The following is a 20,020-nucleotide window of genomic DNA, read 5'->3' as shown; positions in this document are numbered from 1 at the left end:
TCTCTTTCTCAGGCATCAGGCCACTCTTTCTTCCACAGAACCCTTCTCACAAGCCTTCAGGTGAAGAGGAAGCATCCCATGGCCACATCTCATGGGGGAGAAAGAAGGACAAGGGTACAAAAACTTCAAAAGCCTAAAATGAAAGAATCAAAATATATCTCCAGTGACCACCACAAGAAACTGATACAGAAAGAAGCTCCCAAAGATTGGACTAAAGCACCAAGAAAGGAAATTTAAAAAAATGTTTCTCCCTCTGGCTAGAGACAATTATTACCAAGAGTTCAAACTCTTCTCAGAGAGCACCAGGGAGAGAGCATTTTAGTCCTAACCTGGCATTCTTCTAAAATGCTACCAAAGTGACAAAATCAGGAGGTAAACAAGATAAGCTTTTTAGGTCATTCATGTTCTCAAGGACAACTGCCCTTTGATGAATAAATATCTGGATTTGTTGAAAACCTTAGGGCTGACTTCACTCTTCTACCATTTATCAGAAATGGGAGAAAAGCATTTGCTTGTGTCTGGGGACTGGAGTTGGAGTAAAGCACAACACCTCCACACTGATGCTCAAGAGTGTGAACTAAGACACTACTGTCTCGCTTATCAGATAAGCAAAGACACAAAGGAGAAAATAAATGTAATTTTGAAGAGGGGATGAAAAAATGAACATTCTGACAATTGCTTGGAATGTATAAATTGATCTTTTTTTTTTTTTTTGGTAAATTGATCATTTTTGAAAGGCGATCTGGTCTTATCTATCAAAATACAACAGGTGCTTGCCATGTGACTCATAATTATGCTTCCGGGAAAAAATATCTTACAGGAATACATAAGCAAATGAGCAAAAAGGTATGTTAAAGCATATTTGTTACAACATTGTTTTGAATTGGAAACCATCTGAGAAGCTATTTTAGAAAGAAAAAGAGTTAGTTCTTTATGTACTGACATGGAAGGTGCTCACAATCTATGAAGAGAAATTAGCAATTTGCAGAACAGTGGATGTGTTATGATCCAGTTTATATATTTTTAAAATAATATTTGCATCTGTGAAAACTTAGGTAGGATTTCATTATAATGTCATATCCTTAATATGTTTTGGAACAGACAGTGCATTATGTTGTCCCTATCATGGCCAACATCAAGGTCATGGAAGAGAAGCTGTAGCACTAGAGCTACTTCCTCTGTGGTTCAGATAAACTCTTTTGTTTATCACAATAATGGTAAAATGGGTGATTAAGATGATAGGAATGAATATAAGCTCTGTGTTAATAAGAGTGCTAATAGTGATAAGAAAAGGAAATCTATTCTCTTGAACAAAAATTGTATATAATCAAATGCTAGATGTGCCTAGTGATGTTTACATTTTGTTGCTATTCTTATGAGTTACTCAAATCCTCAGAGGTAAAAGATAATTTTGCTTTAAAATTCTAAACTCTACAGTTCCAACTCCTTTTCCTTTTAAAATAATTTATTATGTGCCTTTCTAAAAAGCAAGACAAGATTCCTGAAGAAGACAATTATTGAGCTACAGCAGAACAAATTTATATATGTTCATAAAAATCTAAAAAGTCTGAAGACTTCAGGCTAACATGGCAGATGGAACGTGACTGTAACTTTCTTGCAAAACCCCACTAAAATAAGAGTGAAAGAATCAAATCAAGATATAAACCCCCCCCGTAGCATCAAGTTTTATATGTTACTTCTGAGGGTGTATTTATTTTCATTTTACTGTTAATAAGATTTATTATATTTATTCAATATTTCTTCATATTGATGTATGTCATTTTTATCATTATCTTTATGGATGTGATAGTAAATAATGTTTTAATTGTTTTTATATATTATTAAATAGCTTAGGCATAAAAGGCATGAAAATTAATGTTAAGCATTTTTGTACTTTCGAAGCTTAATAAAAGTGAATAATGCATTCAAAAAGAAGATTCACAAGGACTAAGAGAATGTAAGAGGATATAGTAGTAAAAAATAGGTGTAAACACAATTTTGGAAGATGGAAAAATGTTCAAGGAACCAAAAGCTGAACAAGTGCCCCAATTAGGGGGTGGGGAAAGGGAGGAGCAAGTGAATGAAGCAAGTCACCTCATTACACAAAGCCCAGAAAGACTCAGGTACTGGGGGCACAGTTGCCTCAAAAGTTGGGCTAAGGACCACAAACAGGAGGGGGGTCTGAAAGCCTGGGATAGGGAGCGAGACGTCCAGATCCCCTTTCTCATCTGACATATCCAGGCAATGGCTGCTGACCGGACCTCAGAAACATGCGGCTCTCTTGCTTTCCCATCCACAAGATATTGAAACTCCTGCATGGGAGTCGGGGTTAAGAGAGTCTCTGGAGGGAGAACAGCAAAAAGATTGGGACTGCCGCCTGCATCTTTGTAATCCTGGGAAAACTGCCACCACCCCAGTAAGAAGGAGGAGGAACCCAAGAGGGTGGAAAAGGCAGAGGAAAAGCTTGAGTCCTTGTAAAGGAGAAAACCAGAGCCTTCTCCAGAAGAACCAGAATTTAACTTCAAGTCTGAAAAAGTAAAGCTGTTTAATCAGCATTATATGAACTGATAGAATGTCCCTTTGTAATTGGTTTTGCCTCAAAGCAGTACCCCACTGTTCTGAGAGCACTTTAAAAAAAATAACCATTGTCTACCCTGGGAGACGGAAAAAAGAAATGTTTAATCTAAGGTGGCTGAAGACATCAAATTTAAATTCCAGACTTGTACCCACTACAGTCAGCAGAAAACTCTGCCAACATAGATAGCTTATTTGGGAAATACCCAAAGCAGCAAAAACCTAGAGCAAGTATGAGATTTCCTGTCCTTGGAATTAGATAGAAAGAAATCCGGGGACATATTGTGGTGACCCACAACTTCATTCAGTATGCACAAGCCAAAGACACCAGGGGTTAGGCAAGCACCCAGAACTACCCTGTGTTACAAGAGAAATATTTTTTCACGTATGAGATTTCTATTCAAATCCACTTGGATCAAGAGAAGGGGAACCTATTAAGAAGTGTTCACTATACCTGGTTACAAAGGTCTAAGAGCAGTCCCAAGAAGACCAACAATTTGAAAAATTCAACAAACTTAACTCAGCTTGTCGGCAACAGTGAAACTTGGGTCACCATCCAGACCCAGCTGTACGAGTTATCTCTTGCTATAACACTGTTACATAAATACAACCACAAACTCTAAGTGACTCACAATCATAAACATTTATTTTTATCACTAGTCTACAGGCCATTTGGGTAATCCTGGTGCTCTGGGATAGGCTTAGCTGATCTTGGCTGGACTCACTCATGCATCTGCAGTCAGCTGGGGCCTGGCTGTCTACAGTGGCCTCAGTATACATCTGGGGTATCTCCTGTCTCATTCATGTAGTTCCTCGATTCAGCAGGCTAGCCCAGCCTTGTTCTTATGAGGGAGGCTGGGGTCCAAGAGAGGGAGCAGTAGTACCTGAGGCCTCTTGGGGCCTAGGCTTAGAATGAGCACATCTTTATATCTGCTGCATTGTATTGGCCACAGCAAGTCACAAGGTCAGCCCAGATTGAAACGTGGGGAGGTAGAGCACTTCTTTCTAGGAGGTGCTAAAATTTCACATCACAAGGAGCACGGTTACAGGGACGGGTAATCAATGGAGGCCATTAGGACAATTAATCTACCACACCAGCATTTGACATAAGAGAATTAGTTCTGTGAGTAAATCAAAAGAACTTGGTTTAAGGCAATGTGATATCCTGGAAGAAGAAAAAAAAAAAAACATATTAGTGAGAAAGCTGCTGAAATCTGAATGAAGTCTGTATTTTAGTTTAGAGTAATATTAATTTCCTAGTTCTGAAAAATTCATCTTGGTTATAAGATGTCAGCAAGAGGAGAAGCCAGGTGAAGAACATATGGGAACTGTACTGTCTTTGCAACTTTTCTGTAAAACTAAAATTAATACAACATAAGAAGTTTATTTAAGGGGGGACATTATAAAAAGAACCCGGAGTGTAGGCCATGTCGGTGTGCAGCATCCTTAACTGGGAGCATTCCTGGGTCACGGAGACTGCTCTATCCTGTATGCAGAAACCCTACTGGCCTGGGAAAGTTTGACAGCATGGGGGGCACTGAACGGCCAGAGCAGGTGGCTTGGCCAGGGCCACGTCTCTGCAGACCTCCCAGGTGACAGCTACACTGAGCCTCAGGCTTCGGCAGGGCAGGCGCCAGGCCCAGCAGGGCAAGTGTTTGTGCCAGGATCCTTTCTCAGTGCGCATAATGGGGTGTTGACCCAGCTGGGCCTGGTGCTTAGAGCACAAGGCACACAGCCACAAGGCTGCAGTGCTTGGAGAGTCTCTTTTCTTCCCTTTTTAAACAAGTGAAATCCAGACTGAACCATCGTCTTCTGACTTTGTGAGAGGGTCAAACTGTGATCTTCTTCGCCATGCTGTATCTCTGAGTCTAACGTGGAGGCGAAATGAGACACAGAAACACACAATTATGGTACAACGCAATAAGTTCCAGGAAGTGGGCATAGGTTTCTTGTCTGTTCTGCTCTCTTCCTTCAGGAAATGCCAACTTCCTTCCAGGGTGGTTAAGATGGGGTATCTCCTCCACCCCTGTGTGCTCCAGAGGCAGGCATATGACATAGGACCCAGACCTGGTTGCTCAGAGCATCCCATCCCTCTGGGCACTGTATGGTTAAGGGAGAGGCACATGCTCCAAGTGGGCTGATCAGACCTTCTCCATCACATCTGAGATAAGGTCTCTGGAAAAAGAAGAGTCTTCTTTCTCTGGTACCAGAAGCAGTTATAAAAATAGACTGTCTGGGGCTTCCCTGGTGGCGCAGTGGTTGAGAGTCCGCCTTTCGATGCAGGGGACACGGGTTCATGCCCCAGTCTGGGAAGATCCCACATGCCACAGAGCGGCTGGGCCCGTGAGCCATGGCCGCTGAGCCTGCGTGTCCGGAGCCTGTGCTCCGCAACGGGAGAGGCCACAACAGTGAGAGGCCCGCGTACTGCAAAAAAAAAAAAAAAAAAAGACTGTCTGAAGCTAAAGACTAACCGAGGGAAGAGCCAAGATACGGAGAGAAAAAAAATCATCATAAGGTAGTTTAAGCTCCTGGATGCAGCCAAGCCTGAGGTCAGGGACACCTCTTGGGTTTCCATACTTCTGGCTATAATCTAGTTTGAGTTGGGTTTCTCTCACTTGCACCCACAAGACTTCTGCCTAATGCAGAGATCAGTAGTCGGAAGTCGGGTGTTGCAATTGACAGGCATTACAATGTGAATTCGATTGAAAACAAGTGGTATGCTGGGCAGTGAAAGTGACCTTTCATTACCTGGGAATGCGACAGTAATTTGTAAGTGATAACAAAGCAGCTGGGAAGATTTTTCCTATCTGTATCCTGGGGACTCAATCCAGCTCATTTCTGTGTGTCTGGGGAACCAACTATGACAAAGTTAAAATGGGTTGACTGTGTTTTAGTCAACCTTCAGTGTGGTCCTTAAAGTTTCAAGCCAAGCTCGCCTTCTGACAGGAGACAGGAAGGGTCCAGATAGCCTCACCAAAGAGATCATTTCTTTCTCGAGCAATCTTTATGAAGGCACAAAAACTTATTTTTCTATATTGAAAGGAGATAATATTGGGGAAACCTAATTTCCCCAGTGCTTACCAAACACTTCAGGCTATACGCTTCCAACCTCAAAAACACTGTAATTTCACCATTTTAAAGGGACATCCCCAAGGATGAACCCCATCTCATTATCCCAGCCTGTTCCAAGGACAGGGACCAAGAGACAAAAAGGTAAAGACATTGCTGAGAGACAGAAACTCTGAAACCAAGTTGGATTCAAGGACCATGATGTGGTATGATTGCATCTTAATTGCTAGCCTATTGGATTTCCAGAAATTGTACAGGCTGGCCTCCCTCTGAGATTTTAAGGAAGTGCTATTTCAGAGACTCTGCAAACCCTGTAAACGGGCTTTGTGATTGATTGCTCAACCCTTGAGGCAGTCCCCAGACCGCCGGAAACCTGCACCAAAAGGAAATGGGCTACAGTTCTCCAGCACCTCTTCCTGAACTTTATGGTTAGGTTCAAGGAAAGGACTGCAGGAAGCCATATTTTAGCCTGCCTCTGGCCCAAGCCCCAATGCAGCGTGATCAGCAGTAAACCAGATACTGCATTTTCATGCCCATCTGGCTTGTGTGTCTAACACACAATTAATTCCAAATCTGGAATCAAAGGAAGAAAGGTAAATAATTAAGCTCTGCCTCAAACCCCAACACTGGGGAGTTGGTACTTTCTCCTGTAGGCATTGGGGAACAGTAGGGACTTATCACCAGTTTTAAACAGGTTTAAGGCAGATAAAACCTGTGGTGTGCTTTGTAAAGGTAACTACAGCAGCATGGTGGATTGGCAGGAAAAGGGTAAGACTGCAAAAATGAACAAAAAAAAATTAGTAAGCGATAGCAATAGGAAAACTAATAAAGGCTTGAACAGAGTTACAATGAGTAGGGGAAGCACTGAGAGACACCGAGATTATGCAGAAGATGAAAAGCTCACTAATGTAGGAAGCACAGCAAAAGGAATACATCCTGTAAGAGAGCACCAAGATTAAACTTTGTGGATTGTAAATGGATACAAGTCACTGGTTTTGTTTCTGCTGGAGAGAAGGAAGAAGCAGACAGCTGGAATTCTGTCCAAAACAGAAGGAAAGATTTTTAAATCCCTGTTTATTTTACACTTGAAAAGGATTCGTCCTGAAAATTGCCAAGCTGTTAAGATGCTCTTAAGGGATTTTGGCAAGATACACACAAAAGAACGCCTTGGTTAGCTACTGAAACACAGCCCCCTGGGACCTTAAAGCATAGCAGGCACTCAGGAGACTCTAGGTCCACTGCACAAGGTTTTAGTTTAGATAATGAGGCTAATTACATTCTTTTTAGCTTCCCTTTAACCTGGATGAGAGCACGGTGCTAAGCAATCCTCAGGGACTCAGAAGACTATAGAAATATGCAGACCAGAAAAACTTACAACACACTTTTGTGATTTATAAAGGCCAAAAGAGATGATTACCTGCCCAAGGGAGTTTAGCATCAGTCCTGTTACTTGAACATCCCTTCCCTTACTGGGATTCTATTAAACACTAAATTTCTCAGTGCTGTACCTTCCCTGCTTTGTCACAGCTTTACTTTAGTCCCTAAATCATTCTACCAGGGGTGCTGAAATAAATACTCATTGGTCTCTCAGGCAAACGTATGATCCAGTATGGCAGTTACTGTTTGTCCATCATACAGGGTCTCTGTGAGGATTAAATGAAATCTTGTGGGGTGAGTGCCTAGCTTAGATCCCAGCACGTAATGAGAAAGCACATATGGCGGCTAGCCACAATTACATATAGCACTGAAAATTGTGGCTTTAGCTACAGAAGAGTTTAGAGAAAAGACACTTTGCTATTACAAATATCTGATAACCCATCCCTATTTTCACTCCAGTATGTACTCCTTCCCCCGCGATGCTGCTCCAGAATTACATTTATGACAAGAATTCAGGAACTTAGATGTTTAACTTAAAAAAAAAAAATTTAACGGTAATCAAAACACCCCTCAAAACATTCTTTGTCTAGGTCTAAGATTATTATTCACTAGCATACTTATGCTTCTAACTCTTTGCAAAGGGTAAAAATTGTTTCTCACCATGAGTGAGAAGACAAGTTCTTTCCCAGAAACAGCTTAAAGTTCTTTCCCCAACTTGGCCTGCTGCACTTGAAATCAGGGTTTCCGCCCTAGAAAGAATGTGGTGTGTTCGGAGTGGAATGAGTCACTGAATTCTAAGCAGAGAAGTTTTCATCTCTTTAAGAGGGGCAGCGGTGAGTTGTTTTTTTATGGTGAAATAATGCTTAAAGTGGACCAGGACGAGAGCCGAGAGCCGTCCCAGCTCACATCCTCTTTACCATGCTTGGCAGCTAGGAGAGGAAAGAAAGAACTGATGAGAGAGAAAGAGAATATTTGAACTCTGGCAACGGGCCACTCAGCTTTGTTGATTTACCAAGTAATGCTGGCTCCGTAAAAAGGTCCTTGGGTGACGGTATGGAACATTAAGCCACTCTGGGATGCCCATTAAATACTCGTTGGCCGTCTGGAGGGAGCCCTAGACCTCATCAAGTCCTGCTGCCGTATGTGCTGCTTGCTGAGAGCTCTACAGATAGACTGCATCCCAGCTCGACCTTCTTTGGACTCTATCTATAGGGCTCGGCCATTGTTTTTGAGATTTGCAACAGTTCAGCATGGCTCCATCATCAATCATGTAAAGATGAGGGGTTTTATTTTTTGTTGTTTTTTTTTGCTGTACGTGGGCCTCTCACTGTTGTGGCCTCTCCCGTTGCGGAGCACAGGCTCCAGACGCGCAGGCTCAGCGGCCATGGCTCACGGGCCCAGCCGCTCTGCGGCATGTGGGATCTTCCCGGACCGGGGCACGAACCCGTGTCCCCTGCATCGGCAGGTGGACTCTCAACCACTGCGCCACCAGGGAAGCCCTAGAGATGAGTTTTTACTGAGTAGTCCATACAAAGAGTGAAGTTTTCAGATGGACTTATGAATATGTGACTCACCCAGGCTTTTTTTTTTTTTAATACTGTTGAGGATGGATTGATTTAATTTTACCAATGGTCTTCTATATAATACTTCATGGAATCATCACATCTAATTTGAGAAAGATAAAGTCAATAACATCAGTTCTATTTGATAGACTCACATAATAGGCATATAGTGAACACCTACTAGAGTGTGAGCCGCTCTGCTAGATGCTTTGGGAAATGCAAAGCTGAGTAACACATAGTCCCTGCTCTCTAATAGCTTATAATCAAGAGGAACGACAAAGTAAAGACACATGTAACTACAGTACAAAGTGGGCTATGAAAAGCTTTCGATTGTTTTCCATAGACTAATGGAAAAGCATTGAAGGACTGTACGCAGGAGAGGGACACAATTGTAACTTTAGAAAGATCACTGGGCCAGCAGGGTGGAGAACAGATTTAAAGGGATGAAGTGAAGCAAAAAGCATTAGGAGGTTACGGCAACAATCGAGGCAAAATATAAAGGAGGCCCAACCTAGTGCGTGGACTACAGAGGGAATGCATGAGAAGATTTTAATCAGAGGAAATTAATAAGATGGGGTGGCAAATGATCAACTGATGAGGGATGCAGAGGGAATGTAAAAAGGAACAGCGAGACCTCTGCCTTCGGCAGCTGGGTGGGAAGTAGTATGTTCACTGTAGGAGGCCATGGCAGGGATGGAGACGGGCATTCAGGCCAGGCCAAGACAAGAGAGCAAGAGAAGCCCTAGGGAACAATGCCACCCACGACAGAGTGCAGGGTACGTGAAGCAGCTTCACAGCAGACCAGGTGCGGAAAGCAGGCTGTGGATGCCAGGCACAGAGTTGGACTTTAATTCAGTGAGCAAAGGAGAGATGTTCAAGCAGTAGAACAACATAATAGAAGCAGTTCTCCTGGAAAACTAACCTAATCAACAAAGAGACTAAGATCCCCAAAGGTTAAGTGGTAAGAAGACACCTAGTCAGTGGAACTGAAATGCAGGTCTTTGGACTCTGGTCCGTTCTGTGCAAGGGAGAGGAACTTAGGTGCTTCTCAGAATTCTAAATGTGCCCTCATCTCTCCAGGAAGACTTCCTCCCTTAATGAATTCCCCAGCTATGATATTTAGTTTGAACCAGATATTTAGCACATTAAGAAAATGAATGAATACTTCCCCTATTTTTTAGTAACAACCAAAGAGCCCGGTCCAGTATTCTAATCACAAATGCTCAAAAAAATCCCAGTGATTGCTAAATGTAAATAATGGCAATGGTCTTTAAGACTCCTTCAAAGGTAGGAATCTAGTGGGAATAAAAAGGGTATAAAAACACTTTAAAAATAAGAAAATGGCTTCCAAGCACACATCAGTATTATAAGACAGCAATAATAAGAGATACATTTTACTGAGGTTTTATTCTGTGATAGCAGTTATTCCATGAATGATTTCATTTTGTCTTTACAAATATCTATTTGATAGATGAGAAAACAGAGAGGTTAAATAATTTGCTCGATGCCATGTAGTAAATGGCGGAGTCAGAATTTAAGCCCCAAGGGAACCCTCCGACCCTGTTAGTAGGAATGTAAATTGGTGTAGCCACTATGGAGAACAGTATGGAGATTCCTTAAAAAACTAAAAATAGAACTACCATATGATCCAGCAATCCCACTCTTGAGCATATATCCAGAAAAAATGAAAACTCTAATTCAAAAAGATACATGCACCCCAGTGTTCATAGCAGCACTATTTACAATAGCCAAGACATGGAAGAAACTTAAATGTCCATTGACAGATGAATGGATAAAGAAGATGTGAGATTATTTATATATATATATATATATACATATATATATAATTGAATACTACTCAGCTACTCAGCCACAGAAAAGAATGAAATGACGCCATTTGCAGCAACATGGATGGACCTAGAGATTATCATACTAAGTGAAGTAAGTCAGACAGAGAAAGACAAATATTATATGATATCACTTGTATCTGGAATCTAAAAACTGTACAAATGGACTTATTTAAAAAACTGAAACAGACTCACAGACATAGAAAACAAATTATGGTTACCAAAGGGGAAGGGGGGAGGGATAAATTGGGAGTATGAGATTAACAGATGCACACTATCATATATAAAATAAACAACAAGCATTCACTGTATAGCACAGGGAACTATATTGTATTCAATATTTTGTAATAGACTATAATGGAAAAGAATTTTTAAAAAGAATATAGATAATGTATAACCGAATGACTTTGCTATACACCTGAAACTAACACAATATTGTGAATAAACTATACTTCAATAAGGAAAAAAAAAAAGAATTTAAGCCCGGATCTAACTCCAAAACCCAGCTTTTAAATAGTCCGCTATTCTGCCCTTCAAAGTAGTTGGCTAGAGAGAGTTCAAAAGAAGCTAGAAAGAGAGCAGCAGGGTTTGTTTGTTTTTCTCATTTTTTTTGTTTTAATCAGGAAAACAGTGATTTTCATAGGGCTGTACAGGCCATTATAGCAGACAGTTGTCTTTTACTCAGAGCTACAGTGAGAATCTACCAACTCAGGAAAAAAATGTTCCCAATTGCAGCCGAACTATTTGGGAAGAACAAGTTCTTATCACACTGGAAATAAAGACCGGGAAGGAGGACAGAATGAGAGAGGGAAGTGGACTGCCATTAACCTCGTTTATTTTAAATAAGCACTTTGATGAACAAAAACAATCACGAAACCTCAGTAAACCAACTTCTAATCAGCGCGTGTGCTTTAGGCACATGTGAGCTTGTGTGCACTCATGCTCTCCCAACACGCACAGAACTTGAGGGGAAGCGCTGGAAAACCGAATAGCCAAAGTCAGCCTAAAGCAGTGGGCTTTCCCGTTAACTTCTCAGAGCTATTATTTTCATGACATAAAATGCTGTGCTTTGGTTCTCCCTTTTCATTAAGGCCCTTGGGTAGATCTCTTTTTTATGGATGTCATTATTTGCTAAAGTAAACTTAAGAGAGAAATTCCCATGAGAGCAAAATGATGAGTTTTTTAAACAAATATTTTGTAATATAACTTTACCACAACAGCTCTTTTTACTATCTTTATTCATGAGCAGGCAGTGAATTTTAAATCTGCTCCTTCTGTAATCCATCTCTTGAGAAGAATGAAGGCTCAGCTTGATGAGAGGGAAGGCTCACAGGAGAGAAACTCCTATGCTGGGCTAAGCAGTCATCCTAGTTCAGAAGGGATTATGGGAAAGAGGAACCATAAAAAATACCCTGATCAAAGCAACATGTGGGAAAGGAAAGAGAAAGGAGTAGGTTGCTAAAAGTATATAAAAGCAACATGATTAGAGCATGAAAAAACTGATTTTTTTTTTACAAGTACTGAGTCTTTAATTTTTTTCCAACATTATTTGACCTAATATTCTCAGTTTCATAGTACTGTCTGGATTATATCGAAAGTGTTGGCCCACTGTAGTATCAAATTTGGGAGCCATATGGTCAATCCCATCAGCAGCAAAGCAATTAATTATATATGACTACCCCAAAATAATCAAGTGTTGATTCAGAGGAGGAGTATACACAGAAGTAAAGGATGAGAATAAAAAAGGCAGGGGGCAGTGGGGGGAGGAAGGGGGAAGGAATCACTCACAAGCACAAGAAATTATTCCTTATGGAACAAAATGCATGTTTAAATTTTATATTTAAGTTGCTAAGAGCAGATAAAACAATTGAAGTAGTTTAAGAAAAAGGAAACAAATAGTAAATCTCAAAGATGTTGTTACTACAGCTATTCAAAACTATAAATTAAATAGATATAATACACACTGAAACTAAATGCATTCAAAAAAAGAGAGGAAATGGAAAATATCAAATAAAGCAACAGATAATCTCAATAAATGTACTGACCCTCAAAATGTTGTAAGTCTAGATGAACACTTAAAGGCAACTTATTCAAGAATACCCAAACTTAAAAGAAAAGTTATTTGTTTACATGACAGAATTATCTGAGAGCTTATGAATACCGTTTACCATGTTTTACAAGTGAGACAAATGTCTTTAACAGAAAAATAAAAGATTTTTGCACTCGGTATGTCAAATGAGTTGTTAAAAATTTTTTTAAAAGGACTTGGTCTAGGATCACCAAAGATATTACAAGAAATTATTTACCATAACTCCTTCTTTCCTGGTTTTTCTATAAATAGTAGTTTTACATTGGAAAACTTGGGAAGGATTTACCATTGAATCATAGATCTGGAAAGAATCTCAAGCAGTTGTCTAAAAATCCACATTCTTCCAAATGGTAATGATTTCAAACCAGGCAAAACTTATTCCTATTTAACCTTTTCTTACAAGGCTCAGAAAAGGAGATGCTACAATCAGTCCTGAAAATGCCCAACAACCTTGAAAGATCGTTTTTAACTCTATCATGAGACCAATAAAAATAAAACAATCAACTTTCAGAAAAGACATTTTTCCTAAATATGATTGTCTTTTGGAATTATATTAATGTGTTGCTTTCTTCTTCTGATTAAAGTGTATAAACTAAATTATTTTTAGCCTATTTTGATAAAATCAAAAAATTATTTAGATTAAGTAAAGAGGCCAGCTGGTCCAAGGAAGAGCCTGAGAAAGACTCAGACAAGCACCAGTCTGGCTCCAAGGAGACCCCATGTCTGCTGTAGGCAAACTACGAAGTGACTGACTCACTGGGTGAATCACAACAGCCTATCTATGTCTGGATATGACAATGCAGGCATAATTAACACTGCTGTGCACTATCTATAGTTGGGATCTTCAGCCCTAGACTTGGAAAAGGCCCTCCACAGCCCAGCTTCCTTCTAACAAAGATGAAAAGCTAAGAGAAATTTTCCTCCCTTCTAAATCAATGCCCCTAATTTCAGCTTGGAGGATGTAAAAAAGGGAAAAGTTGGTACCTTGTGGAAGTCACAGACTCAACAGCAAAAGTGCTCCCTTCTGAATCCTCCCCATCTCCTCTCACACTCTGACTCTCTTAAAGTTCTACCCCAGATCTTCACATCCACAATTAATCAGTAATTACCATGTACCTCCTATGGGCCTGGAAATATGCTATCTGTTGTTGAATATAGCATAAAAGCATTTTTGCTCAGCTTGCCACCCTAAAAAACCCACAAAAACAACCAAAAATATCTAAAAATACAGAGAAAAATCTCCCACTTCTACAAAACATGGGCAGTGGCACAACCACAAACCACACACCCTGAGGGCCAACCTGTCAGGCACTGTGCAATCTGGACTAAGGTAACTGCCTAGGTGCACAGTTTCTCAGGCATCAGGTGGGATAAAGACATCCCCTACTAGAAGTGAAGGTCATAGCCAATGATCTTTGAACTGAAACCATGTGCTCTAGTCATGAGGACAGATGATGAGAGATGCAGGGAATGTTCCTGAACCGTCATAGTGCAATATTACAAAACTGGAGAAAGGAGAAGGAGCTCAGAGTGAAAGCATGTCATCTTGCCTTTTCAATGGGATGATCCAGCCTCTTATCCAAGGGAAATAGCCAGACATGAAGCAGAGTGGAGGGAAGAGAGGAAACAGTGATGGGCAGAGAACTGTGAGCCTGTGATCCAAATGCCTTTGCTGTTAGCTATACTATCCTCTATATACCGAAAAACACAGGGAAATTGTGTCCCTAGGCAAAAGGGGAATGTCACTTTGGGGAGGGAGAAAGTTTTCAAGACAAGAAACCCTAAGGGGGCAGTGGGTATCCATGACTTACTCCACCACTGCTATCCCTTCAATGTTAACCCCAATACCCCTTCTCTACACACACACACACACACACACACACACACACACACACACACACACACACCAGGACCAGGAGTAAGGTGAGGCAAGCAAGGAGACCAGGGAAACCCTGAAAGTCTGTTGTTTTTAAATTTTGCACCCCAGGCACCTTGCTTGCCTCACCCTAATCCCAGTTCTGACACACAAATGTATCAGTTTGTCAGTAAACAATTGGTTCTATTCAAAAATGAAAAATGAATAGGGAAAAGAAAGAAGAGGAAGGTAAGAGACAAATAGCTCTCCTTGGTTTCATAGAAAAGGTAGGCAAAATTATCTGAAGGAGAGGGGGGAGTATAAGCCCAAAGAAAAAAACAGTTCAAAGAAGAGCTTGTTCAGTTATAGAAGAATATCATATGCAAGTAAGCAGAGCTCAGGAAATAAATGGAAGAGAAAAATAAAAACATCTCAGAGATAGATGCTACACAAGAAGAAATTAAGAAAATGGAATAAGCAGAACTGAAAATATCCTCAGGGACATAATAAATAGGAAATTAAACAAAATGAGGGACACAATTGAGAAAATTAAACAAAATGAGATGGAAAGAAATAATATAATTAAAATGTCTAGAAAAAGTGATAGATATGGAAGACAGACCAAAAAAATTAACATACACATAATATTTCTTGAAGAAAGCACAGAATAAATGGAACAGAGGAAAACATACAAAGATATCCTAGAAAAATAAATAAATTTTCTTGAACTAGATCCTTCCACGTACAAATTATAAGACTACAACATGTAGCTGTATAAACAGTACCAGTATGATCAATGGCAGTATATACCCTGGCAAAGTTACTGATTGCCATTAAAAAATAACAAACATTATTTAAATCTGGGTATAAAAACCAAGTAACTAATCAGGTAGACCCCAGATTTCTCCACAAAATTTCTTAATTCTAGAAAACAGTGATGAAATATTTATAGTCTTGAGGATAAGTGTGAGCCAAGAACTTTATATACGGCCAATTTTTTCTTCAAGAGCTAAAACAAAAGCAAAAGAGAAATATCTTCAAGTGGGCAAGAACTTGGAAACTCCATAACCCATTAAGACCTAAAAAAGGAAAGAAGAATGAAAAACTGGGAATTCCCTGGCAGTCCAGTGGTTAGGACTCGGCACTTTCAGGTTTGATCCCTGGTCGGGGAACTAAGATCCCGCAAGCCATATGGCGCAACCAAAAAAAATTTAATTTAATTAAAAAAATTAAAAAACTACTAGAAGGTAAAATTCAGTCAACACAAAAGTGAACCAAAATAAATTACTTTGGAAATGACAGGTGGTAAACACTGAATCAATGTGTACATAGAACTATGCTTAAACAAAATATGTATCCCCAAAATCTTGAAAATAAAAAAATTATAATATGAATAATTTAAAAAACTGCCATAGAGGTGAAAGTTGGAGGGAGGAAGTGTGCTAATTTTGTAATCTTCAGAGCAAGGAGTCAACAGATGCTGTCTAAAATTTAAATCTGTAGTTTTAAAAAATCACTACATTCTCTCTATCCTCTTAGCAGGATTCCTTGAGAGCCACTTTGCCTTACAGTGAAAAATTATCTTAATTTCAGCAATACTTCATTTTAATTCAGTTTCTTCTTTTTTATTAAATTAAAATGAAAATGCATATCACGTTCAAGTAGCACACCTAGAATAACCCTATTTTCCTTTTTTTTTTTTTTCTTGGAGTATAGTTGCTTTACAATGTTGTGTTAGTTTCAGGTGTACAGCAAAGTGAATCAGCTATACATATACATATATCCCCTCCTTTTTGGATTTCCTTCCCATTTAGGTCACCACAGAGTACTGAGTAGAGGTCCCTGTGCTATAGAGCAGGGCTCTCATTAGCTATCTATTTTATACATAGTAGTGTATATATGTCAATCCCAATCTCCCAATTCATCCCACCCCCCCTTCCCCCACCTTGGTGTCCATACAATTGTTCTCTATGTCTGTGTCTCTATTTCTGCTTTGCAAATAGGTTCATCTGTACTATTTTTCTAGATTTCACATATATGCATTAATATATAGTATTAATTTTTCTCTTTCTGACTTACTTCACTCTGTATGACACTTTCTAGGTTCATACACGTCTGTGCAAATGGCACAATTTTGTTCCTTCTTATGGGTGAGTAACATTCCATTGTACATATGAACCACATCTTCTTTATCCATTCCTCTGTTGATGGACATTTAGGTTGCCTCCATGTTGGCTATTGTAAATAGAAGTAGTGCTGCAGTGAACATTGGGGTGCATGTTTTTTGAATTATGGTTTTCTCTGGGTATATGCCTGGTAGTGGGATTGCTGGGTCATAAGTTACTTTTAGTTTTTTAAGGAACCTACATACTGTTCTCCATAGCGGCTGTATCAATTCACATTCCCACCAAAAGTGTAAGAGGGTTCTCTTTTCTCCACACCCTCTCCAGCATTTATTGTTTGTAGATTTTTTGATGATGGCCATTCTGTCCTGTGTGAGGTGACATCTCATTGTAGTATTGATCTACATTTCTCTAATAATTAGTGATGCTGAGCATCTTTTCAAGTGCCTCTTGGCCATCTGTATGTCTTCTTTGGAGAAATGTCTATTTAGTTTTTCTGCCCGTTTTTTGATTGGGTTCTTTGTTTTCTTGATATTGAGCTGCATAAGCTTTTTGTATATTTTGGAGATTAATCCCTTGTCAGTTGCTTTGTTTGAAAATATTTTCTCCCATTCTGAGGGTTGTCTTTTCGTCTTGTTTATGGTTTCCTTTGCTGTGCCAAAGCTTTTAAGTTTAATTAGGTCCCATTTGTTTATTTTCATTACTCTAGGAGGGGGTTAAAAACGATCTTGCTGTGATTTATGTTAAGGAATGTTCTGCCTATGTTTTCTTCTAAGAGTTTTATAGTGTCTGGCCTTACATTTAAGCCTTTGATCCATTTTGAGTTTATGTTTGTGCATGGTGCTAGGGAGTGTTCTAATTTCATTGTTTTACATGCAGCTGTCCAGTTTTCCCAGCACCACTTATTGAAGAGACTGTCTTTTCTCCATTGTATATTCTTGCTTCGTTTGTCATAGATTAGGTGACCATAGGTGCATGGGTTTATCTCTGGGTTTTCTATCCTGTTCCATTGATCTATATTTCGGTTTTTGTGCCAGTACCATACTGTCTTGATTACTGTAGCTTTGTAGTATAGTCTGAAGTCTGGGTGCCTGATTCCTCCAGCTCCATTTTTCTTTCTCAAGATTGCTTTGGCTATTTGTGGTCTTTTGTGTTTCCATACAGACTGTAAAATTTTTTTCTAGTTCTGTGAAAAATGCCATTGGTAGTTTGATAGGGATTGCATTGAATCTGTAGATTGCTTTGGGTGGTATAGTCATTTTCACAATATTGATTCTTCCAATCCAAGAACATGGTATATCTCTCCATCTGTTTGTGTCATCTTTGATTTCTTTCATCGGTATCTTATAGTTTTCTAAGTACAGATCTTTTGTCTCCTTAGGTAGGAAAATAGCCCTGTTTTTCTATAAGTATTTATATCTCTGTGTATCTATCTTTCTAATATACAAAGAAAGGTGTCTAAAATAACCATAGGTTATTTCTGGGTGGAGAAATTGAAGAAGATATTTAATTTCAGTTTTGTACTTTTCAGCATTGTTTGATTTTTTAATGGTGAGCAAGAATTTCTTTTTTTAGAGATAATGTCAATATTCTTTATATGATCAGGTACAGAGAGAAGGAAACAGGAGGAGGAGAAAAAAGAAGGGAGGGAGTTGTGAAAAGAGGAAATTTTCACTGCATACACTCAAGCCACGTGTGGCCTTTGAGGGAAACAAGACTAACACACATTAAACAATTAGTGAGGAAGTGCTGAACATGCTGCTGCCAATAAGAACTGCCCTGGAGATTCACTAAAGGAAAACTTCATTTGGGATGGAATCCTAGGCAGAACAGCAATAGTGATGGGCAGGAAGTGAGTTTGGACCAGAGTCCTGCTGCTACGCTCTCACCGGCAAAGAGCCCAGGAGTGCTTGTGCACTTATCTCTCTCTTTCCCAACAAAATACAGCCAATTCTACTTCTCCTTCCTTTTGCTCTGATAAGGGGTGCCAATGGGAAACAATGTATGCTTGTGTTGCTCACTCCTTCCCTTGAAATATGCATTTGGTTAGCTTTTTGGTGGACATCGTGCCTTAATATAAAGGGGAAATTATAAAGGTGAGAATTTCTCAAACCATTGCTAGGCAGTGGCAGGGACTTTCTTGTCAAGGGAATTTCAGCTGAATTAAGTTCCTCAGACTAGTACTTGTCAATTGTTTGTCCAGACCATCCTACCAGAAACAAAACTCTTTATTTCAATGTGGGAATTTTTGATGGCGTGGTTCTGACATGAGGACATTTGTGACTTTCCCTCCATCCTGAGATATTACTCCACACCTGAGCAGTTCAGGAGAGGATGAGCTGCAGGAATGGGATAAGCCCGTGGCTGGAAAAGGATCCAGGATACAGTCTGGCATAGAGATGGAATGGGGTATCTATTACACATATTGTATAGTGATTTCTTTTTAAGATGGAAGTTTAACATTTTTTTAAAGGTAACCCTCTGCCCATTCAAGAGATAAGTAATTGACTCTTCGTGCTTAAATGGCTTTCTGCATCTCTCTGCCTGTGTTGGCAGTCTCTGACTGTGGGAGAATCTTTGCAGGCTAGAAGTTGCCCCAGGAGGGACCCTCAATGAATGAGTGGTATGAGTCAGTGAAAAAATACTCTGCAGTAGGAGGGTTCTGAGATGTGTTCCACAGTCCTTCAGAAGCCCCCCAGAAGGATTGAGACCCAATTCCTCATAGCCCCAGTCCACTCATTACTGAACTTTTCATTGGTTTTCCTCCTTTCTTTGTCTCACATCCCCACCATCTCACAGTGCTTTCTGGGACCACATCCCAAAGAAATTACTGGTACTCAAACATTTATCTTAGGTTCAGTTTTTGGCAGAAGCCACCTATATTAGTCAGCTCAGACTGCTGTAACAAAATACCACAGACTGGGTGGCTTAAACAACAGAAATTAATTTTCTCACAGTCCTGGAGGCTAGAAGTCCAAGATCATGGTGTTGTGAGGGTTGGTTTCTAGTGAAGCCTCTCTTCCCAGCTTGTAGATGGACACCTTCTTGCTGTATCCTCACATGACCTCTTCTCTGTGTACAGGCACAGAGAGAGGGAGAAAGATCTGATATCTCTTCCTCTTCTTATATGGACACCAGTCCTATTGGATTAAGGCCCTTACCCTTATGATTCATTTAATCTTTATGACCTTCTCACATGCCCTGTTTCCAAATACAGTCATATTGGGAGCTTAAGCTTCAACATATGAATTGGGGGAAGGGGAAGACACAATTCAGTCTATAACGACATTTCCAGGAGGGAGACATCAGTTCCACTTTGCTTCCCCAGGGACTCTCCATCACAAATGTGAAAGGTGCTTAACCTGAGTCAATAAAAGGATAGGTAAGTTGTCCCACTGTCTGGCTACAGGCTTAACAAGTTTCAACAGGTGTTACCATCAGCGCTGCAGGCAAACCTTCAGAATGGCAGGGCATCACGGCTTGGAGGTCTCCAGCTCTTCTTACCAGCTTAGTTGAGATGAGTA

At 39.9% G+C, this 20,020-nt stretch overlaps 1 long non-coding RNA gene across 3 annotated transcripts in view; it reads right to left on the bottom strand.

Moving 5' to 3' along the window:
- The window catches only part of LOC149746837 (uncharacterized), a 444,764-nt gene that overhangs the window by 252,567 nt on the left and 172,177 nt on the right, over nucleotides 1-20,020 (bottom strand). The window lies entirely within an intron of this gene.

Source organism: Delphinapterus leucas, chromosome 18, assembly GCF_059928025.1.
Source record: "Delphinapterus leucas isolate spDelLeu-1000000601 "Yukka" chromosome 18, BTC_Dleu_Yukka2, whole genome shotgun sequence".
Lineage (NCBI taxonomy): Eukaryota > Metazoa > Chordata > Mammalia > Artiodactyla > Monodontidae > Delphinapterus > Delphinapterus leucas.
The sequence above is the reverse complement of the archived record's forward strand: the minus strand, read 5'-3'. Positions and strand labels throughout refer to the sequence as shown.